This window comes from Tamandua tetradactyla, chromosome 25, assembly GCF_023851605.1.
Source record: "Tamandua tetradactyla isolate mTamTet1 chromosome 25, mTamTet1.pri, whole genome shotgun sequence".
NCBI lineage: Eukaryota > Metazoa > Chordata > Mammalia > Pilosa > Myrmecophagidae > Tamandua > Tamandua tetradactyla.
In genome coordinates, this window is record NC_135351.1 from 34,229,730 (window position 1) to 34,251,420 (window position 21,691).

General features: G+C 37.8%; 1 long non-coding RNA gene across 2 annotated transcripts; it reads right to left on the bottom strand.

Annotated features, from left to right (window-relative positions):
* Positions 1 to 5,668: 5,668 nt before the first annotated feature.
* On the bottom strand, positions 5,669 to 20,784 carry LOC143669061 (uncharacterized). Of its 2 annotated transcripts, XR_013168674.1 has the most exons (5): positions 20,694 to 20,784; positions 20,246 to 20,281; positions 16,957 to 17,138; positions 15,546 to 15,616; positions 5,669 to 5,905 (listed from the first exon to the last, which is right to left on the bottom strand). It is a non-coding gene; the product is annotated as an uncharacterized LOC143669061 (long non-coding RNA). The 2 variants fall into 2 exon arrangements; XR_013168673.1 differs by lacking the exon at positions 5,669 to 5,905 and having other exon boundaries at positions 14,292 to 15,616.
* Between the last annotated feature and the right edge of the window lie 907 nt (positions 20,785 to 21,691).

Genomic DNA, 21,691 nt, shown 5'->3' on the forward strand with positions numbered 1-21,691 from the left:
AAGAGAAACAGCCAGAGCTTCCTGCCAAGCAGCTTACAATGTGCATATTCTTGAGTGATTTTTAAAGTCCCTGCTTTCATTAGTTGTATTTCCAAATGTTTATTTCATCTTATTGACTTGTGTATAACTCCCAGGGCAAGAATGTATCTTTGCCTTGTTAGAATTTCTTCATGTGCTAAATGGGCTTTTACTTTCTTTGGCTAATTCTTGAGCCAATTAGAGATCTGCAAGTTCTCAGAACACCAACTTCAGCACCACACCCATAGGAGTGGGTTAGATTGTCTCGATGTGCATCCCATTTGAATACCAGAAAGAGCTGTTTTTGTTTGACTTTAGTCAGCACTAGTCAATTCAATTGTTTGTCATTAGAGCTAACAACTGCTCTGAAGTAGGTGTGCGACATTCTGTGGGAGAGGGAAAAGTGAGCCAGAGGAATCATGAGATGCATAGCCAAGTGTAGATGCAAATTAGGAGGATGTCATGCTAGCTCAAAACCACAGACAGAACGGCAATAAGTAGTTTTGACTGCGCAGTGATAGAATATTCAAATGTTCACTGGACATCTCTCTCCAGCACTCCAACGATGCCTCAAATACAAAATACCTCCGTTCGCATTATGAATACACACACATCCTTGCCGAACAAAAACAAAGCAAAAAGCAAAACCAAACCTATGCTGTGTCCCCTAATCTCAGGTAACGTCACAAACCCAAGCCACATCATCTCCAGTTCCTACCCACCAAATCTTCACAGCCATCAGTCACCAAATTGGGTTGATCACGCCTCCAAATGCTTATCAAATAAACCTTTTCCTCTCCACTTTTCAATGTCATTGCTTAGTTTTGGACTGTCGTTTCTTAGTCACATATCACAACATTCTCCGCCATGCAGCCTGTATGCTTGCTTCAAAACACAACTTTCTTGCAATCAAGAAAGTACTTAACCGGTTGTCTTGAGATGAGACTTTGTTACCTTTATTCATCCTTCAAGACTCTCCACACCTCCAGACTTTTAACAGAACTAATTCTTCTCCTTTTAACATTCCCCTATTAATACATTTATATTGATGCTGTAGCATTACTACGTGCATTAGAGTTAGATGAAGGTAATTTGTATCTCTCCTACTAGCCACTGCTTTCTATTGAGAACAGAACTTGTCTTATTCAACATTCTATGTCCAGCCCCAGTAACACCTCATGAGTGCTCAATAATTATTTTCAACTTAAATAATGGAGTGTCCACCAGACAATAGCTTAAACTACAAAGTACCTAAAATTAGCAATCTGAGTAAATTTATTCATGATAATAATTATAAGATTTTATTTGATTTCAATGTTTTCACAATCTTTATCCATGCTTTTCAATACCCTCATAAGCTAGGCATGAATTTATATTAGGGGAAATCCAGGGAAGAAATGACTTCAAAGAAAATCTTCATTCATAGCAGGTGCATTTGGTAAACCTCAACTCCCCATTCCAGACAGCGTGGACTTCTTGAGGGTTATACGCCTTATACTTTATCCCACTTCAACGTGGAAGTGAGTGCCCATCAACCAAACGGCTCAACATTTGAGCAGTGTCACAAGTTGATAATAAGGAAAAATTAATAGAACTCATTTTCTGAATGTTGATCCTGTTCTTATTCCATATTGATTTTTATATCACTGAGTAAAAGAATTCATCATGGTCCATACACATTTTAAAGTCTTATGCCGCATCTTTCACCAATAGCAAGAAATAGCAATTGACTGGAACTTTAATGATAATACATTTTCTTTTCTTTTTATCAACATGAAAAAAGTATTGTTTGATTACCTCTTGTGGTAGTTAGATTCAGTTGTCAACTTGGTCAGATGAAGGCACCTAGTTCTGCTGCTGTGGATTTGAGCCAATGGTACGGGAACCTCATCTGTTCCTCATTATATTTGCAGTCAGTTAAGAGATATGCCTGCTGTAATGAATGATGTTTGATTTAATTGGCTGGTGCTTAAATGGAAGAGCTCAATGTAGCTCAGCATACCCATCTCAGCACTTGCAGCTCAGTCCAGGCCTTTGGAGATGCAGAAAGAAATCACCCTAGGGAAAGTTGTTGGAACCCAGAGGCCTGGAAAGAAGGCCAGCAGTGATCACCCTGTGCCTTCCCACATGAGAAAGAACCTCAGTTGAAAGTTAGCTGCCTTTCCTCTGAAGAACTAATGAAACAAATCCCCTTGATGGATTTTTTTCTTAGGTGCTGTGCAAAACAGGTGAAGAAACCTATTTCCCACCCACTCTGGACTTCAAATCTAGCAAGCAGCTGTTGTAAGTTACCAACTATACCCCAAAAAATATTTAAGCATTCATATTGCCTTCCAATAATAATAGTTAACATTTAGCACTATTTTAAATATTTTATACATATTTATTCAATTAAACCTTGCAAAGATCCTTTAAGTTTAGAATTATCTTTTGCCTCATTTACAGATGAGGAAATTAAGGAACACAAAGGCTAAATATCAAATCCAGACTAAGTGATTCAAGAATCCATACATTCATCACTATCTATGCTTTGTGGTGTGTGGGAAGGGTGAAGGAGGACACGTGGGGCTTATGGATACTAGCTAGCGGTTCAACACAATTTTACTATTCAGTAACAATTTGTCTTTCCCTTAAGTGTTTTTTCCTTTCTTTCTATTTATAACTGCCCTGTGTATATGTATATGTGTGAATGTGTGTGTGTGTGTGTGTGTGTGTGTGTGTGTGTGTATTTTACTCTGGTCTCCTGAGTCTTTCTTCTAGATAGGAGAAATTTGCAAATATGCAAAAGCTACAAATACATTATGGAGAGGAAAAGAGTAAAGAAAAGTTTAAATATTCTAGAACTCTTAGAAATTCCAAGTTCAGATAGACTGAGATTAAAGGAAAATAACAACCATTTTAAAAATTATCTTGGCAACCCACGAGGTGGGACTTGGATACATTAACAGCAAATTCTCCGTTTCAGGAGAAATTGAATGTTCGTTAATGCTTTGAACCTTTTCCCATGAGCAGTAAAGCCTGAGCAGCCCCTTGTCTTCTCACAGCCTCAAGTGAGAACTGAGCTGTGGCTGGCTGGCTGGAGAGGACAGAGGACCGGGCAGCCGGGTGGCTCTGGAAGACCTGCCATTTAGCTTGTACAGTGCAGCAGCTGTGGCCTGTTTTCACTAATATCTGACATGTTTCTTTGGCCACTCGCCAAATTGTGCTGTACCCAACACTTCTCCCATCCTTCCTGTGCCTTTGTAACTGCTACTTGAGACTCCAGTGGGCTCCAAATCAATCCCCTCGGCCCCTTCCTCCCCTGAACATGCAGGCTTCCCACCCTAATTAATTAACCCAACACCAACTCCATCCGGGACCTTCCCACACTTTGCCCCTTCAGGCAGCCCAGAAACATCAGCACATTCCTGACTTCATCACTTGTCAACTCCCTTTCTGTTAAAGACCAGTGTCCCCTTTCCCTGACCCGGCCTTTGATTTGATCTCACTTTAAAGTATCCCACTTTAAGAGACAGTAACAAATGCTGCCTTTTTCCTGTTTGGTTTGTTTATTCATGTTCTCCCGGCCTATTATAATTAAAGAGCAAGGGACTTAAAAGAAGAGCCCAGAGGAAGATAGTTTATACATTCGATATGTGGACAGACTCAATACTATATTTGTAATGAAGTTTTGCTTTGCCTCTTACTAGCTCTGTGATCTTGGGTAAGTTTGAGTTCTTGCCTTTCCTTCGCATACTTATTGAGTACCCACTGCTGTGCTAGATTCTGTTTGAAATCTGAAGACGCAATTTAAAAAAAGAGACAAAAATATGTGTCCTCAGTGAAGCTTACATTTGAGAGAGAGAAGAGGAACATTAATAAATAGATGAGTTTAAAAATATATACTATAGACATCTAGAAATATATATATAAGGGCTGAGGAAAAGTGAAGAGGGAGTACTGAGATTGGGGTAGGACAGAAGGTGACAACTTAGAATAGGGTAATCAAGAATCGTCTTTGAAGAGGTGATGTTTGACCAAGGACCTGAGAGTGAGCCATGTGACTCTCCAAGAGAAAAGCATCTCCTGCAGAGGAAACATTAAATGCAAAGGAGCGGAGGCAGGAGCACGCCTGGAATGTTCCAGGGCCAGCAGAGACACATAGGAGAAGGAAGAGCCAGAGTAACAGGAGACTATTCCAGAAAGGACCTTGCAGGGGATGGTTGGGACTCTGGATTAAAGTTGGATTGAAATGGAAAGTCACAAGAGAGCACTGAGCAGAACAGTAACATTTTCCTACTCACTCCTAGGTAAAATGAGAATAATTTAAGAATGGGTAAGATCAGACTAGCTGCTCAAATCCCAGCATCCCCACCTGCTGGCAGTATGATTTAATTATTTAAACACCCTAAGCCTCAGTTCCCTCATTTTAAAAATAGAATTGATAGTAGTTCCTGTTTTATAAAGTTCCTATGAAAAATAAATTAAATTGTATTTGTCAAGATGCTTAGCAGGACAGCCCCTTGCATGCTGGCAGTATTTATTATCAGGCTGTGAAATCATGTGTGTGGAAGGCTTCGGATGGCGCACAGCATAGAGTGAGCACTTACCTGTCATCTGTTGACATATATGGGTATTAAAAATTACGAAACCATTAGTTGTTTTGAAGTAACTTTTTAAGTTTTAAAATTGTCGAATATAGCATGTTGAAAAAAGGCCGGAGTAGCAAAAGTTCATGGATAATTTTCCGATGTCACAGAGGATTGATTTAGCATTAGTTGAGTGCTGCTCTGTGGAAGGCACTCTGCTAGGCAATGGGAAGGCGTGTGTGAGAAGTTGAAAGGGAAAAAAGATAGGGAGATGATAGATTGGATAGACAGGTCTATATGAAAAGAGAGACACAGATAGATGGGTAAGACAGACAGACAAACAGGCAGACAGACAGCCTGATAGACAGATGGGATGGGACAAATGGATGCATGGCTGGCTGGATGGGTGCGTAGAGAGGCAAGTAGATGGATAAAACAGAGAGACAAAGGACAAATAGATAAATAGGTGATAGATTAGATAGATAGATAGATAGATAGGTTAAGTGGAAAGATAGAAAGGAATAGAGACAGAGAGAGATAAAGAGATAGATGATAGAGAAAGAGAGACAATAGGTAATAGACAGATAGGTGCACAGTTACGTAAATATAGATAGGTAGATTATAAATGATAGTGATAATAGGTAGATATAGAAATATATACACATTTGTAAAAAAAAAAATTAAGGAGGGGAAAGCATGAGTTGAGACTAGTTTCTAAGTTTACTGACACATGTTGGGTGGAAAAATAAGAATTTGATTCCTGAAGAAAAGGGTAGTGATCAACTTCCTGGACTCAAACTCCATATGAGAACAGCGCCTGTCAATTCCAGTGTCTTCTCCCTTTGGCTGTAGTTGGGGTGGGGCCGCTCAGCGGTGCAGCCCAGCCACACTCATTACGCAAAGGCGGAGCAGCATGGACCTCCTTCTCCTGGGACCTGGGTGGCCTTGTAGACTGGGGTGGACCTTGTGGCTCCCCCTTACCCACCGCCCTGCATGCACAGCCCCACAACATATGCACGTGCCCAGAGCCCAACTCCCCATGAGGACCCATCCACACATCCTAATCTGGTTTTAATAATCCACCACAGGAAGAAAGGAGAGAAAGGTTAAGGTAGAAATCCATGGTAGAGAAGGCCTGGTACTTTCCTGCCTTCCACATGCCACGTTTTCAAAGGACAGAGCAAAACATTTTTATTCCAATTTTACCTAATGAAAAAACAAAGACAGCCTCTTAAAATCAGATGAGGGGAGGTCCACGGTGGCTGAGCAGGCAGAGTTCTCGCCTGCCATGCCGGAGACCCAGGTTGGTTTCCCGGTGCCTGCCCATGTAAAAAAAAAAAAAAAAACAGAAAACCAAATGAGAAGTTAACTTTGCCTTATTGGCAGGTTTGTTTGTTTTTTAAATGTGCCATTCTGTGCAAGTCAAAGTAATTTTAGAGGATCTAAATGGTAAAAAGATGATGATTTTCACATATAATTTTGAACAAAAATAGGTTTATATTCTAAACATAGTTTTCACTTTCAAATTAATGCAAAGGTTATATGTTTGATGAACTCAAAACCATTTCTTGTTAACCTCTGTGATTCTCTGTTATTTATTGCCTTCCTTCCTTACTTATTTATTTTGGTGTCCTGCCTAGCTGGTGCCCTTCACAGCCTTTGTCTGTCTGTTGGGGAATCCAGAAGTTATTCTGTCCACCCAAAGCCTGTGCTCTAGAATGCAGCCTCGCCGACTTTTCCTCTAGTACAGCTAAAAATCAGGCATACTCTTTTAATGCATTTCAATGAGAACCATCAAACCATCAAAGGAGGTACATAAAGGCAAACAGATATGGCATTTAGATGCTTATTAGACAGAGTTGTATGATTAAAATAATAAATTGCAAAGCAGCAAGAAATAGAGCGTGCTTTTTTTTTTTTACACAACCTTGAGGGTTCAATTAGAAAAAGAACGCTTGGGAAGAAAGTCAAGCTTCTTACTTCTCAGGTAAGGGAACTGTCCTTCCTAGTCCCTCTCCACCCCACAGGGAAGCTGGAGGTGAGTGTGGGGACGAGGGTCACATAGGGGCACCTTTAACTTGGCAATTCACAGCTTCTACCTGCTTCCTAGTTTAATCTCATGGGGATAAAGATTCAGATGCTCTGTTTTTTGTTGTAGTTCCTGCCAGGTAAGGCCTCAGGAATTCTCCCTATCTCCTCTCCTCCTTGGATTCACTGGGAGTTCCTGGTTTGGGGTCTAGTTTTGATATGTGTATCAGTTTCCTAGTGCTACCATAACAAAGTACAGGCAAACCTCATCTTATTGTGCTTTGTTTAATTGTACTTCACAGGTAGAAATCTTTGCATTGCCTTTTTGTAAGAATATGTATTGAGATATCTTCATGCACCATACAGTGCATCTATTTTAGCTTGTATGTGCTGCCAGGAATACAAGATACCAGAAATGGGTTGGTTTATATAGAGGGAATTCATTAAGTTACAAGTTTGTAGTTCAAAGTCATAAAAATATCCAAAACAAGACATTTAGGGAAAGAAACCTTGACTCAAGAAAGGCCGATGGATCTAGAACACCTCTGTCAGGTGGGAAGGCACGTGGCTGTCATCTGCTGGTCATTTGGCTTTGGTTTCAAACATCTTCCCCGGGGGTATTTTCTTTCTGCAACTCCAAATGTCTCTGTCTGTGTTGGCCCTGAAGCTTTTTCCAAAAATGGTTTCCTCTTAAAGGACTCCAGTAAACAGATTAAGACCCACCTTGAATGGACTGAGACACATCTCTATGGAAACCGCATAATCAAAAGGTCCCAGTTCTACCCACACTTAGGTGGGCCACATATCCCTGAAAACAACTTAAAAATACCCCACCCAACAATATTGAATCAAGATTAAAGAACAGGGCTTTCCTAGGATACACAACAGTTTCAAACCAGCACACCATTCAGAGTATAAAATCCAAGGCTCACAATATCATCACATAGTTGTGTATTCATCACCATGATCATTTTTAAAACATTTACATCACTCCAAAAAAAGGAAAAACAAAAACCCCATGCATCTGTACCCCTTACCCCTCCTCTCATTGACCACTAGTATTGCAATCTACCCAATTTTTTACCACTTATCTACCCCATTATTTATTTCTTTATTTGTCTTTATTTTTTTACTCATTTGTCCATACCCTGGATAAAGGAAGTGTCAGCTACAAGGTTTTCACAATCACACAGTCACACTGAAAAAGCTCTATAGTCATACAATCATCTTCAAGAGTCAAGGCTACTGGAATACAGTACAACAATTTCAGGTATTTCCTTCTATGTATTCTAAATACACTAAAACTAAAAAGGGATGTCTATATAATGCATAAGAATAACTTCCAGGATAATCTCTCAACTCTATTTGAAATATTTTAGCTACTGAAACTTTATTTTGTCTCATTCATTTCTTCCTCCTTTTGGTCAAGCCTTCTTGACCAAATCCCATGGTGCTGGTCTCACCCCCTGGAGTCATGTCCCACATAAGGCGGACAACAATGAGTTCACCTGTTGAGTTGGCTTAGAGAGAGAGGCCACATCTGAGCAACAAAAGAGGTTCTCTGGGAGGTGATTCTTAGGCATAATTATAAGTAGGCTTAGCTGCTCCTTTGCAGGAATAAGTTTCATAGGGGTGAGCCCCAAGATGGAGGGCTTGGCCTATTGACTTGGTTGTCCCCAGTGCTTGCAAGAATATCAGGAATCCCCCAGTTGGGGAAGTTTAATATGTCCTCATTTCTCCCTAGTCCCTCTGGTGCGGGGCAGGGGCGGGGGGCAGTGCAAATACTTTTTTATTCTCTTTCCAATGACTCTGGGTTGAGAGACTGCATTTTTTTTACAAATTGAAGGTTTGTGGCAATCCTATATCATCCAAGCCTTTCAGCACTGCTTATTCAACAGCATGTGTTCACATCATGTGTCTCTGTGTCACATGTTTGTAATAATACAGTATTTCAAACTTATTCATTATTATTATATCTGGTATGGTGATTTGTGTTCAGTAATCTTTGATCTTACTATTGTGATTGTTTGGGGGCACCACAAACCACGCTTGTATAAGATGGTAAGCTTAATCGATAAATGTGTGCATTCTTTTTTTTTTTTTTTTGGTATGCTGTATGGTGGGGGTCACATTTCATTTTTTTTCCATGTGACTGTTCCTTACTGCAGCACCATTTGTTGAATTTCTGGGGGGGGCGGGGAATGCACACAGTCTGGGAATCGAACCCGCGTCGGAAGACTCTACCACTGAATCTTCTTCACAGGCGAGAATTCTACCACTGAACTACCCTTGTACCCCCTGTGTGTGTGTTCCGACTGCCCCACTGACCGGCCGTTCCCCAATAACTTTCCCCCTCCTCAGGCCCCCCTATACCCTAAGACACAACAATATTAAAATTAGGCCAATTATTAACTCTACAATAGCCCCTAAGTGTTTGAGCGAAAGTAAAAGTCAGAAGTCTCTCACTTTAAATCAAACATTAGAAAATATCAAGTTTAGTGAGGAAGGCATGTCAAAAGCCAAGGCAGGGTAAAAGCTAGACCTCTTGAGACAAACAGCAAGTTGTGATTACAAAAGAAAAGTTTTTGAAGGACATTTAAAATGCTACCACAGTGAATACTCAAATGACAGAAAAGTGAAACTACCTTATTGCTGATAAGGAGAAAGTTTTAGGGGTCTGGATAGAAGATCAAACCAGCCACAACATTCCCTTAAGCCAATGCCTAATCCAGAGCAAGGCCCTTGCATGAAGGCTGAGAAAAGTGAGGAAGCTGCAGACAAAAGATTTGAAGTTAGCAGAAGTGGGTTCATGAGGTTTAAGGAAAAAAGCTGTCTACATAATATAAAAGGCCAAAGTGAAGCAGCAAATGCTGATGTAGAAGCTGCAGCAAGTAATCCAGAAGATCTAGCTAAGATAGCTGAAGGAGATGCACACTAAACAGCAGATTCTCGATGTAGATGAAACAGCTTTCAATTGGAAGAAGACACCATCTAGGATTTTCATAACCAGAAAGGAGAAGATAATGCCTGTTTTCAAAGCTTCAAAGGAAAGGCTGACTCTCTTTTCAGAGTAAATCCACTCTGTCTGTGCTCTATATGGAAAAACAAAGCCTGGATGACAGCACAGTTGCATACAACGTGGTTTATTGACTATTTTAAGCCCACCGTAGAATCCTTTTGCTCAGGGTAAAAAAGATTCTTGCTCATTGACAATGTACGAGTTTACTCAAGAGCTTAGATGAGGATGCACAATGATATTAATGTTATTTTCATGTCTGCTAATACAACAGTCCATTCTGCAGCCCTTGGATCAATTACTAACTTCAACTTTCAAGTCTTATTATTCAAAAAATACATTTAGGAAAGCTATGGTTGCTATAGATGGTGATTCTTCTGATGGAACTGGGCAAAGTCAATTGAAAACCTGGAAAAGATTCACCATTCTAGATGCCATAAAGAACAGTTATGATTCACGGGAAGAAGCCACGATAGTAACATTCACGGGAGTTTGGAAGAAGTCGATTCCAGCCCCCATGGAGAACTTTGAAGCATTCAAGATGTCAGTGAAGGAAGTAACTGCAGTTGTGGTGCAAATAGCAAGAAAACTAGAATTAGAAGTAAAGCCTGAAGATCACTGAATTGCAGCAATCTCATGATAAAACTTGAACGAACGGGAGTTGCTTCTTATGGGATGAGCAAAGAAAATAGTTTCTTGAGATGGGATCTACTCCTAGTGAAGATGCTGTGAACATTGTTGAAGAGACAACAAAGGATTTAGAATGAATATCACATAAACTTTGTTGATATAACAGCAGCAGGGTTTTAGAGGACTGATTTCAATTCTAAAAGAAGTTCTACTGTGATTAAACTGCTATCAAACAGCATCACATATTACAGAGAAAACTTTTGTGAATTAAAGAGTCAACTGATGCAGCAAACTTCATTGTTGTCTTATTTTAAGAAATTGCCACAGGCACCACCCACAGCCACCCCAACCTTCAGCAACCACCACCCGGATTATTGAGCAGCCAGCAACATCGAGGCAAACAAGACCCTCAACCAGCAAAAAGTTTATGACTCATTGAATGCTCAAATGATGGTTAGCATTTTTTAGCAATAAAGCATTTTTTAAGTAAGGTGTGTACATTTTTAGACATAACAGATTACAATATCATATAAGCATAACTATTATATGCACTGGTGCACTGGAAAACCAAAAAGATTCTGTGACTTGCTTTATTGAGATATTCATTTTATTGCAGTTGTCTGGAATCGAACCCACAATATCTCTGAGGTATGCCTGTATATGAATTTTTCCCAGGGGTTTCTAACCTGTGATCTATGATCTATGGATCAACCTCACCGAATATTCAAATTTTGCAAATACATATACACTTCTCTGGAAAAGGGTCTACAGCTTTCATTAGATTCTTAGAGGAATCCACAGACCCAAAATTTTGAAAACCCATTTTAGAAGTAAAAGTGTATTTCAGTGCTAAACTTTGTTCTCCATATTCTCTTCCCTTTATGTCTGCTTCTTTACCCCTTAAGATATTAATTTGTTGTCGACATTTTGGATGAGCGTTGTAAAACATTGGGAATAACCTCTTAAGTGCAAACAATAATCAGATGTGATAGCATACAGCCCTATTTGAGACTGACTTGTTTAACATTTAAGTGGCATTACATCTCTTTACAGAACTGGCTTAGAATAAGCATCTAAGCATCATAACCATGTTTTTGCCTCATGGACTTTTGCTGTCCATGAGGCAAAAACGTAACACATTTTTTATTTGAAGGCATTCACAAACGATGTGCAAAGTATCAATATTGGCCAAAAGCTATAGCTGAGCATTGTGTTAAAAAACAATGTATGCAAAAGAGAAAAACAATGTATGTTTTAAACTAAAAATTATTCAGTAATCAGTTTTTCATTTAAATTATTGAATTAGGAATAAAATCAAGAAAAAACATGTTTATAGTGTTATGCTTTAAGTGGTAGCTTTCAGTTTAATATCCATGACAGATAAAAGTAAAATTTTTTTTAATTTAAAAATTGATCCACAACAGGCAGTCCTGCAGGAGCAAAGAGAACTCCCCTATTTCGATTAACAAGAAAACTGTACTGCTGGCAGCTTGGTGAGATGCTGAGAAGTAAAATTAATGAAACAAATGTGTAGTAGGACAAATGATACTACGCATATGTTCTGAATTCTTCTGCTTAATGTTTTACTGCAAATAAAACTGGTTATCATCTAGTTCAGGTCGGATAATGCCATTATAAAGATGAATCTAATATAAGCAAGGTATTTGTTCATTCAGTGCCAAGATATAAGTTATTCTAGAAAAATATTATGTACCCAAAAATAACTTTGGAATTTCTAACTACAGCACACATAAGAAATTTAGCCTGTATGGAAATGGATAATAGAACCTCAAACAGATCCAAATGTGCAATGCCTTTAAGATATAAAGGTCAGCATTACAGACCATGGCAAAACCAAATGCCTTACTTGTCCTCCTGTTAAAATACACCTGGCTTTCCTCTGCCTCTGAATAAAATGTTTTGCCACTCAACCTTAACTATGAGGCTAATACCCATCCACTTCCATCTTGGAAAAGGTGTAAAAAGATGTACATGAGTAGACACTTCTAACAAATTTTAACAATCTTCTGTCAGTTGGCGATATTCCGGAAATGACATCACAATTACAACATCCTCTTTGAACTCAAAAGTCAAGATTTAGTAACTCATTTTTCACATTATGGAATTAAGCATGTGCTTTGTTCCATGGCTCCATCAGAGGTGTATTGGTTCATTTATAACTTTACAATGACTATAAGTGTACAATTTATGAGTCCAGGGAAAGAGACACTGAGAAAGCAGTGTCACCATCTCTTAGTGTCTAAAATTGGCTTCAGGAAAGCCAATGGACCAGGGCCATGGTTTCCGAAGATTTCTCATCCCTGAGGATTCATGGATCACAGAATTAACCAGCCCACATTCCTAAGCCATGTTTCCTTACTTAGGCTGACATTAAAGTACTTCAAGCTGTGGTTTGGGTCCATTTGCTTGTTTTCATTTCCCAGCGGTGATTCCCAAATGACACAGAACTGCAAGGACAAGAGCTGAGGCATTCTGAGAAATGGTGATAAGCAATTCCTGATCACTACCAATGGAGAATCCCTCCCTCACAGCCTCACCATCTTTGACCAGGGTATGGGAATTGCAAAGTCAAAGGGCTATGGGTCAGGTGGTTCATATGAGGTCTGTGGAGAACAAAAGTGGGTGCCCCTCAGAAAACAGGCAACCCCTGTTCTGTTCCACCTATTACCTGATGAAGAGAAGACAAAGTGTGGCTTTCCCAGATTTTTTTAAAAGTCATTCTTGATTTCCGAATTTTTATGTAAAGCCTCCTAATGGTTAAATGCTGATGCTAATTCCAGATTTCTTAAATGTTATGTAAGCCTGTGATCCCAGCGCAGCAGCAAATATTTCATGAGTCTGTGACCTCTGGAAAAAGAGCTTCTGGATACCAGCTGTGGGCATACAGCCATGTGACCTTGGATGACTGACCTCATATCTTGGTCCTATAAATAAATCTAAGGTCATATACTTCAAGTAACCTCACCTGTAAGATGATGAGGAGACCGCCATAGAGTCCTTTGCAAGGCAAGCATTCTTGGATACTGCCTATCATCATCCCTCACCCCCACCCACATCCAGGACCAATTCTCAAAGTCTTCTGACCTAACCACTGACAACTTGACAAGACCCAGGATAGTTGGCTTTCTGCATTTGATATCCTTGACACTGGGTAATTTTGTTTCTTGTTTTTGTTTTTGTTTTACTACTCTAAAGGCAATGTGCTTTTAAGTATAACATCAATTGAAATTCGCTGTAGAAAAATTAGATTTTCTATTCATATTAATATTCCCTTATACCTTGATATGGATCCTTTTTCGTCTTTTACAATATGTATAACTCGTTTAGAAAAATGACATCATACCAACTGCAACTTTTTGTAGCCTGACTTTTCAACTAACAGTTATTCTGCAAACCCTGGTTCTTTAAAGGAGTCTAAATAAAATTTGTATAATAATATTAATTTCATTATGCTTTATCATAAGTACAAAAAGATGTCAAATTTGTCTAGATGTATTGTTGAGGATTTTAAAATAAAGCCTGGTAGTCGCTCCCGAAATGGCTTTTCCAAAATCACCCAATAATTTAATGATAGAATTTTTGAAATGTTAAGAAATCTAGGGTTATTAAACTGTAACAACAAAAACCTAGAATCTCAAGTGGAAAAAAAAAGATTAAAATATATTCATAGCATCATGAAGGATATTATTAAGATATAAGGACAAATTATTGGAGATTATGATAGTCAATAATAAATCTCCAGAGACTGAGGGGAAAGGCAGGAGGGTCACAGCAACCAACTCTGAAAATGACCAGCACAAGAACCAATAAATATAAGCCATATATTAATATGAAACAAATATCTGAGTAGATTTTATTATATTAATATAACATATTATACTAATTAATATATTGCACATTAATGCATTATATTACATACAAAAAATAATGAGATGTAATATATTATGCAATACTATATTCATAAATGATATAATGAAATATATTCATATTGTAATAAATTAAATGCCAAGCTCTTTGACCCCTTCCTTCTACTAAGCATCTTACCAGTTAAAACTAGCATAACATTTTTATTAATTTGGGATTTACTAGGGGTGTAATTTCTGTTCACGTTTTCCTGGAAGACACTTAGTAGTGAAATAAATGACCAGCAGGCTAATTCATAGCTGTGAAATGAGAAATCCACGTTTTGGAAGGAGATATCTTTGTTGAGTCTCCCTCCTTCCCTTGGCGTTCCTTGGCCACAAACTGACTGTGTTAACAGGAGCACACAGCCAAGAGGGGCAACTTACAATGCAGCCACCAACACAACTCTTATATAATATGTTGAGACACTGAAAAGATTTTTCTTAGAAAAGAATTTCCCTCCCTGCCAATAGTCCCAAACACTATTACAGTCTTTATTTCCAAGCAAGTTTCCTCCATAAATCTTTTTTACATAAAATCCGATCTCTTTTGAAGCAAAACTGCGGAAAAACATACTTCATGGACTTGATATGTTCAGTGAAGAAACTTACAGCTTATTCTCAAAACTACTGAAACAACCTTGGGCTCCTTCAATTCTAACAAAAATATGACTCCCCCCCAAAAAATCTATTAAAGAGGCTGTGTCACTAGTCCTACAGTCATATTCGGAAATTATTAGGCCCTTCCAAAATTATATCACTTCCCATGTTTTCATTTGCTTCATGTATACAAGCCACTGATAAACCTCTTTCCTCATGGGCACCCAGTTCCCCCTTCCCGAGATTAAATAAATCAATTATATGAAATGATCTTGCAATACGGAGGCTCACTTTCCACAGACCACATATTCTTATAAAAATTTAACAAGGAAATTTTAAAGCATCTCATCCACGATGTTTTTACAAATCAACTGTTAGTTATAAACTGACTTTTAGGTCTCAAAGAGATCTAAGATACTTCAAAGGCCTGATCTAAAACCCTAAACCCAGGTTGCTCTCAAGCAGTTTCTAAATCAGAGCATAAGTTTAAAGCTAAAAAAAAAAAAAAATGTTAAGTGTTTGTTATGCACTGCAAAAATTTAAACTGACCTCATTCTAAGAATCAGGCATTTTCTGGAATTTTCCACTTTCACTAGTTCTTTTATTTTCAAAAGCTAAAGAAGCAAATGACTATGTTCAGCTGCTTTATGCAAATGTCTTCAAACTTACTTAAAGAAACAACACATCCCATCTGTACAGGAACATATATATTAACATAGTGAGATGCATGTTAAAAAAAGAAAGAAATTCCTTACAACGTACTTCTTGCAGATGGTCTTCTTGGTTACTCTTCTTATCAGGAAAAAGGCTGATCTGTTTTCTTTTTGTATATCCTATGGGTCAGTGGCAGGAAAAAACAAATAAAAGACCATCTTGATCATTTTTAGAAGTTTGTGCAAATATTAACTACAGAAATCATGACAATCTGAACTGTTCAGTTAATATTCGGAGAAGCACAGTTAGATTTTTTTGAAACTCTGACAAATAATTAATGAAAAGCATGCACAACAGTGAGTACTTATTTTAAACTAAAAGTCATGGTATACATTTTCTCAGATGATGCTGTAGAGTGAGTTTACCCTGGTAGCTTTAGGTTATTTTAAATAAAAGCAACCAGGACTTTTGAGGGCAGTATTTCTTATTTCGCAAGAAAGATTCAATTGAGCCAAATAAATCATTCCTCAGCTTTCCACTATTCTTTCATAGGAAGAAAGAACTGTAAGCAACAATAATTTATTATTTCTTGTATCAGAACGTATTTTGACATGTTCACAACCAAGAGGAGCACAGATGATTCTTTAGAGGTTCATTTCTTCTAAAAATAAAACAATATGTACTTCTTACACTGGACATATTCCCCTCAATTTTGAAATTGCCAAGTAAAAGAACAAAATATGTATCTATTTGTTATCTTTTTATAACGTCATCTCTATTTATCGATGTAAAGTAACAGAAGAATTGAGGGACATAAATGAACATTCCTATTTTGCCCAGGAGATCCTGAAATTTTCCCATTGTGCGTGTGATATAGAGAAAGGGTTAAGCCTCATGGAGATCCTGAAGGAGAATCTATTTTAAAAGATATTCTTGTTGTGAAGTTCATTCCAAATTGATATCGAATTGAATAAATCTTTGTGCTCCCTGCATTTTCAAACATTTCCAAAATGGATGAAATGTGCCTATTTTTTAAAAGAAAAAAATTAGACTCCTATTTTTTAAAGTCTCAGGAACATGATCTACACTGCAAATTTCTAATCCAACTCTTAAACATGCATAGACATTAAAAACCCATAATTAATAGAAGCAAAAGGTGTGAGATCTCCTTCTATCAGAGAAAAATATATAACTGCTTGGTTTTCAGTTGATATTTTGTAATGATGGCTGCTAAGAGAATTCTGTAATTATAGTAAACACTGAGTTTATTCTTTCTTTTGTTTTTTTCTCTTGATCATTTACTACTAACAATTCTAAGCAAGAACTTTTTTTTTAGAACACCTGTCTGTCTCATTCTGTTAGTTACTAGAGAGTTGCAAGTTCAAATTCTTTTATATCCCCTTCTTTGCACACACACACATTAAACACAGAATGGTGTGTCTGGGTGTTCGATGGCCACTCATATAATCCTTGAACACTTGTTGGACACTCATTGTTGCTTAGACAATAACACTTCTACCTGTGATACTTCAATTCATGCAGTTAGAAAAAAATTCTTGCAGTTCAGGGCCTGCCTGTAAAGACTCAGGCCCCAGCTTCTTGCAGTGGGTAAGTCAGTGTTTCCCACAGTTCCTTTGTCCTTCCTCTCTGTGGTTTCTTCCAGGATGAGCCTCCACACGTCAATACAGAATTTCCAAAAGACTTAAATTAAAAAAGGAAACATTGTAAGTGCCCAATGAGATACGTGCTTCTTTCCCAATTACTCATCAGCTATTCCCCAGAATCTGGGCCTTGAAAGCCTGTATTGTAAAGGAGATCAAGCTGTTTAACTGTTTAGATAATAATAGTAACTAATATTCTCACAGTGCAAAGAGACAAGAGGGGAGGTGATAAGTATTTCCAAAAGCTAAAGAAGGAAATGACTATGTTCAACTGCTTTATGCAAATGTCTTCAAACTTACTTAAAGAAACAACACATCTCATCTGTCTAAGAAAATATATATTAACACATTTTCTTAAATCTTAGAATAAAATACAAATTACAAAATTAAATGATCAAAGACCATGCTAAATTTCCCCCACCCCCTTATATAGAAAACTGATGTCTGGGTTTTATGTCGTATTCATTCCATCCATCATTCTTTCATTTGTTCACTTACCTTTGCGTCTCCTTAGTTTAAATGGAAACCTACGGACAGTCTGTACAATATTTTTTGAGAGTGATGCCTGTGTTATTGATGCTTATTATACCTACGGTAAGATTAAATAACGTATCCTATTCTGAGGACAACTTATCAGGAAGTCTCCTGTCCTATAATACGTAAATCACATGGAGTTTTAAAGCTCTGTATAATTTAAAAAAGAAACAAAAATAGCTGCAAGAAGCACTAAGTTCATTTAGAACAGTAAAATGATGTCAGGTCTCATTTCTTTTCTTGCAAAGAAAATAATTCTGCACTGAGTAATCTTATGCCTCGGTTACCCGATCACATCAAACAGTCTTAGCATTCTTAATTGCACCTACGCACCTGCCTACAGGATCTGGCACCCAAATATGCTTGTTTCTGTGCAGGAGCACACTTGGAACCAAGTTCTCCAAAGCTCAGGGGAATGTTTGCTCTACAGGGTCTCTTTTGAAGCACTAGAGTAGGAAAAGAGGGCCAAAAGTTTGGGTCCATAGGACGTCAACTGACGTCTTCATCTGAATTCCCTGCCCCGTGAACCATGCTGCCGTGTTTAAAACCCTATTGTGAGACAATTAACTTCACCCACTTCCAAATCCATTGCTTGCCTATATTGATTTTTTCAAAGGAATTGCAAGGTAAGGGATACAGCTTAGATCTGGGTTGCCATCATAGATGCCTTCAATCAAAATGACACATAAGGGAAAGAGGACTGGAAAACCCTGAAGTCCTGTTAAATCTCAGTGCAATAACCCTAAAACTCACATGGCTCTAGAAAGCCTGTGTGTTTTATTTGCGCCAAATATAATCCTGGATGTGGACTGCTGTGGTTGTGAAAGACTCAGGGGTATCTTTGGGGAGGATTATGACTTTAACTCCGCTACCATAGCCAAACCTGAGTAACCAGAATCTGTTTCTTTAAACTTCTGCTTGCCAATTGAATGAAATCTACTTTATTCTCTTCGAAACATCACACAGATTGAGATTTTTGTCAAAGAATACTTTGATACTACAGAAGTGGATTTTATTTTTCAGAATCATCTACAATCATTAGTTAGATAGTAACAACCACCAACTTTTTTATTCACTCTGCACAAAGTAAACTTAATTCACCGGAATTAAATTACTTATATGGTTTCTTAGCAGAAATGGTTGCATTTCAGACATGGTAGACTACTGTGTGCTATAGATTTCGTTCCATGCGATTTTTGAGTTCCAAAAAAGTCTCAGTTATTCTAAGCAGTGCTATGTGAGTTTACTAAATATCACTTTCATAACAGCCTAGACCAGAAAGACTTTAATACTTAAGCTTGGAAGTTCTATTTGGAAATATTATACAAGTTCCACCTCTCTCAAATGATGGCTCAAGTCAAGAGTGGACAATCTTGAGCAGAATTTCATCTATAAATATAGAGATTCAAAATCCTTGGCTAGGTAAAAACAAATACAAGAAACTCATCAACATCAATAAAGCAACACTATTGACAGGTAGTCAGTAAATATCTGTTAGATGAACGTATAACCCATTTTACAGGAACATTTACAAGTAATGACATCCATTCACCTGATATAATATCACACCATGTTATCTTACAGGAGTTCTACTTTGGAAAAAACAGATGTTTTTTAAAAAGCATTTTGGAGCTGAATGCATCCCAGTTGCAAGGTAGAACATCATAAGTATCTTCCTCTCCGCACCCCCCTCCCAAATAAAGACTAACTGGTACAAATACATAGGCAAATCAAGTAACTCTTTACTCCTACAGTGCTTCTTAGAGATCGATCCTATGCACGTTAGGGAAAACAATTTGCACCCTGGTAACTCAGCAGAAAACCTTAGGTTAGCATTCAATTTCTAATTCAAGTTTGTGAGCAAATTTTGAGACTATCACATAGACCTACAGACCAAGCAATGGTTGGCAATATCTACACAATCAAAGCTGAGTAGAGCACAAATCTTATACACAAATATTCATAATAGCCAAAGAAAAAGGAAAGAACCCAAATGACCATCAACTGATGAAGGATCAAATGAAATGTAGTATATACATACAATGGAATATTTTTCAATAATAAAAAGGAATGAAGTACTGGTTGTGCACAGCATGGATGAACCTCAAAAACATTATGCTAGGTGAAAGAAGCTAGTCACAAAAGGCCATGTATGTGTGATTCCATTTACAGGAAATGCCCAGAACAAGCGTATCTAATGATGAAAAAGACCATTAGTGGGTGCCTCTGGCTAGAGATGGTGGGAGGGAGAACATGGAGTGAATGGGGTGTCTGCTAATAGATACAGAGTTTCCTTTGGGGGAGCAGAGAGAAATACAAATGTTATAAAATTAGACTGTGGTAATCTTTGACAATACTAAAAAACAACAAATTGTACAGTTTAAATGGATAAACTGTATAGTATGCAAATTATAACTCATTAAAATAGTTATAAACAAAGCAGATTTGTTATTTGAAAGCACAATTGTCTACTTATTTTTCCTCACAACTCAAATTCACAAGAAAAATATTGTTGGCTCTACTTTGCCCTGATAATGCAATTTCTATGTTTCAAATTTATTTTTTAAGTTGTTTTAATCTCCCCTTTTTTAAAGATTTAACTGGAATCCTCACCTGCCATGCCGGAGACCCGGATTCGATTCCTGGTGCCTGCCCATGCAAAAAAAAAAAAAAAAAAAAAAAAAAAAAAAAAAAAAAAAATTAACTGGGAGAGTTCCAAAGTACAAAAGACTTTTTTTTTAATCATGTGAAAGAAAGGTAATAAAAAATGATAAAATAATCAGAATTGACCTTCAATGATTATTTCCATCTTAATCCCCACTCATCTGTTGTTGCTGTTTTATTGTTTTAATGCAACAATAATTTGTCTCAACTTTACTAAAATGAAGCTTTTTTTCATGCTTGTCAGCATTAACCCGAAGCTAATCATTTACCTTGGGTGTTATAGAAAAATGATTTATTTTCAGGTTAAGTTACTAATACCTAAAACAACACCGCTACGCTCTGTCACCCGCTGCAATACTTTAGAGTGAGAAAAGAAAGTTCAGTTGGTCTAACTGACCTTGTACAGTCTGACTATCAAATAAATGCTGCAATGGACAACTCACAAATCTAAATCCTCCTACTCCAAGATCCTCCCTCATGTGCTCTGAAAGGTTCAAGAAACAGAAATTACAACATCGGCATCTAACTCCTATTTGTAAAGTATTTCATGCTTCCTCATTGGGTTTCTTAAAGTCCTCCCAGCTTTGTTAGACCTAGAAGAGTCTGTCTTTTGGTTACAATATTCATAGGCTGATATTGTCTGCCATTTCTGCAGAAAACAAACTGGGGCGCCTTATAAACAGGAAATTGCTCAAGTGACAAAAAAATTGAATTTCACTCTTGGCTGCCTGAAGGGCCCTGAATCCCTGAAATGAAACAGGACTTTTTCCTCAGGAAGATCTTACTAACCCACAGCGTGTACCTATAACTTATATTTATCCAGTATTAAAGCTACGTGGCTAACTAACAAATAAGGCAAGATTTCCAAAACTGCTTTATAAAATGGGAAGAGTCCCCCAGCCGTTCATCACCACAGAGCCAATCACAGCCGAAAGTAAACCCTGGGGTCTCTCGGAGTTGGTCCGAAATGGCACCCCGAACCAGCTGAGCTAATCTTGAGCTGCTGTGGGTGACAGGGAGGTCCAAGAAATTCTTGCCCAGGCCATCACCTCACACTATCAATCAAAACGAGGTCTGAGTACATCTATCCAGAACCTAGAGCTTGCCCAGCAGGAGACACCTCCAGAGCCCTTAGCTTCTTCGAAAGGCAACAATTTTCAGGTGAATTTTCAGATAAAATCCAGTCGAATTATCCTGTCTCTCCTAAAAGCTTACATGTTTAGAAACATAAATACAGCATAAGCTTTCTTGTTGGCATTTTGTAAAGCTGAAGAGCTCTATACACATTAATCACATGCATTCCAATCATCTGTAAAAAGTAAAATCTTGAAAACGGTGAGACAGTTCATAAGAAAACTGAGTAAGAAAAAAAAGACTATGATGGCATTCGAAAAC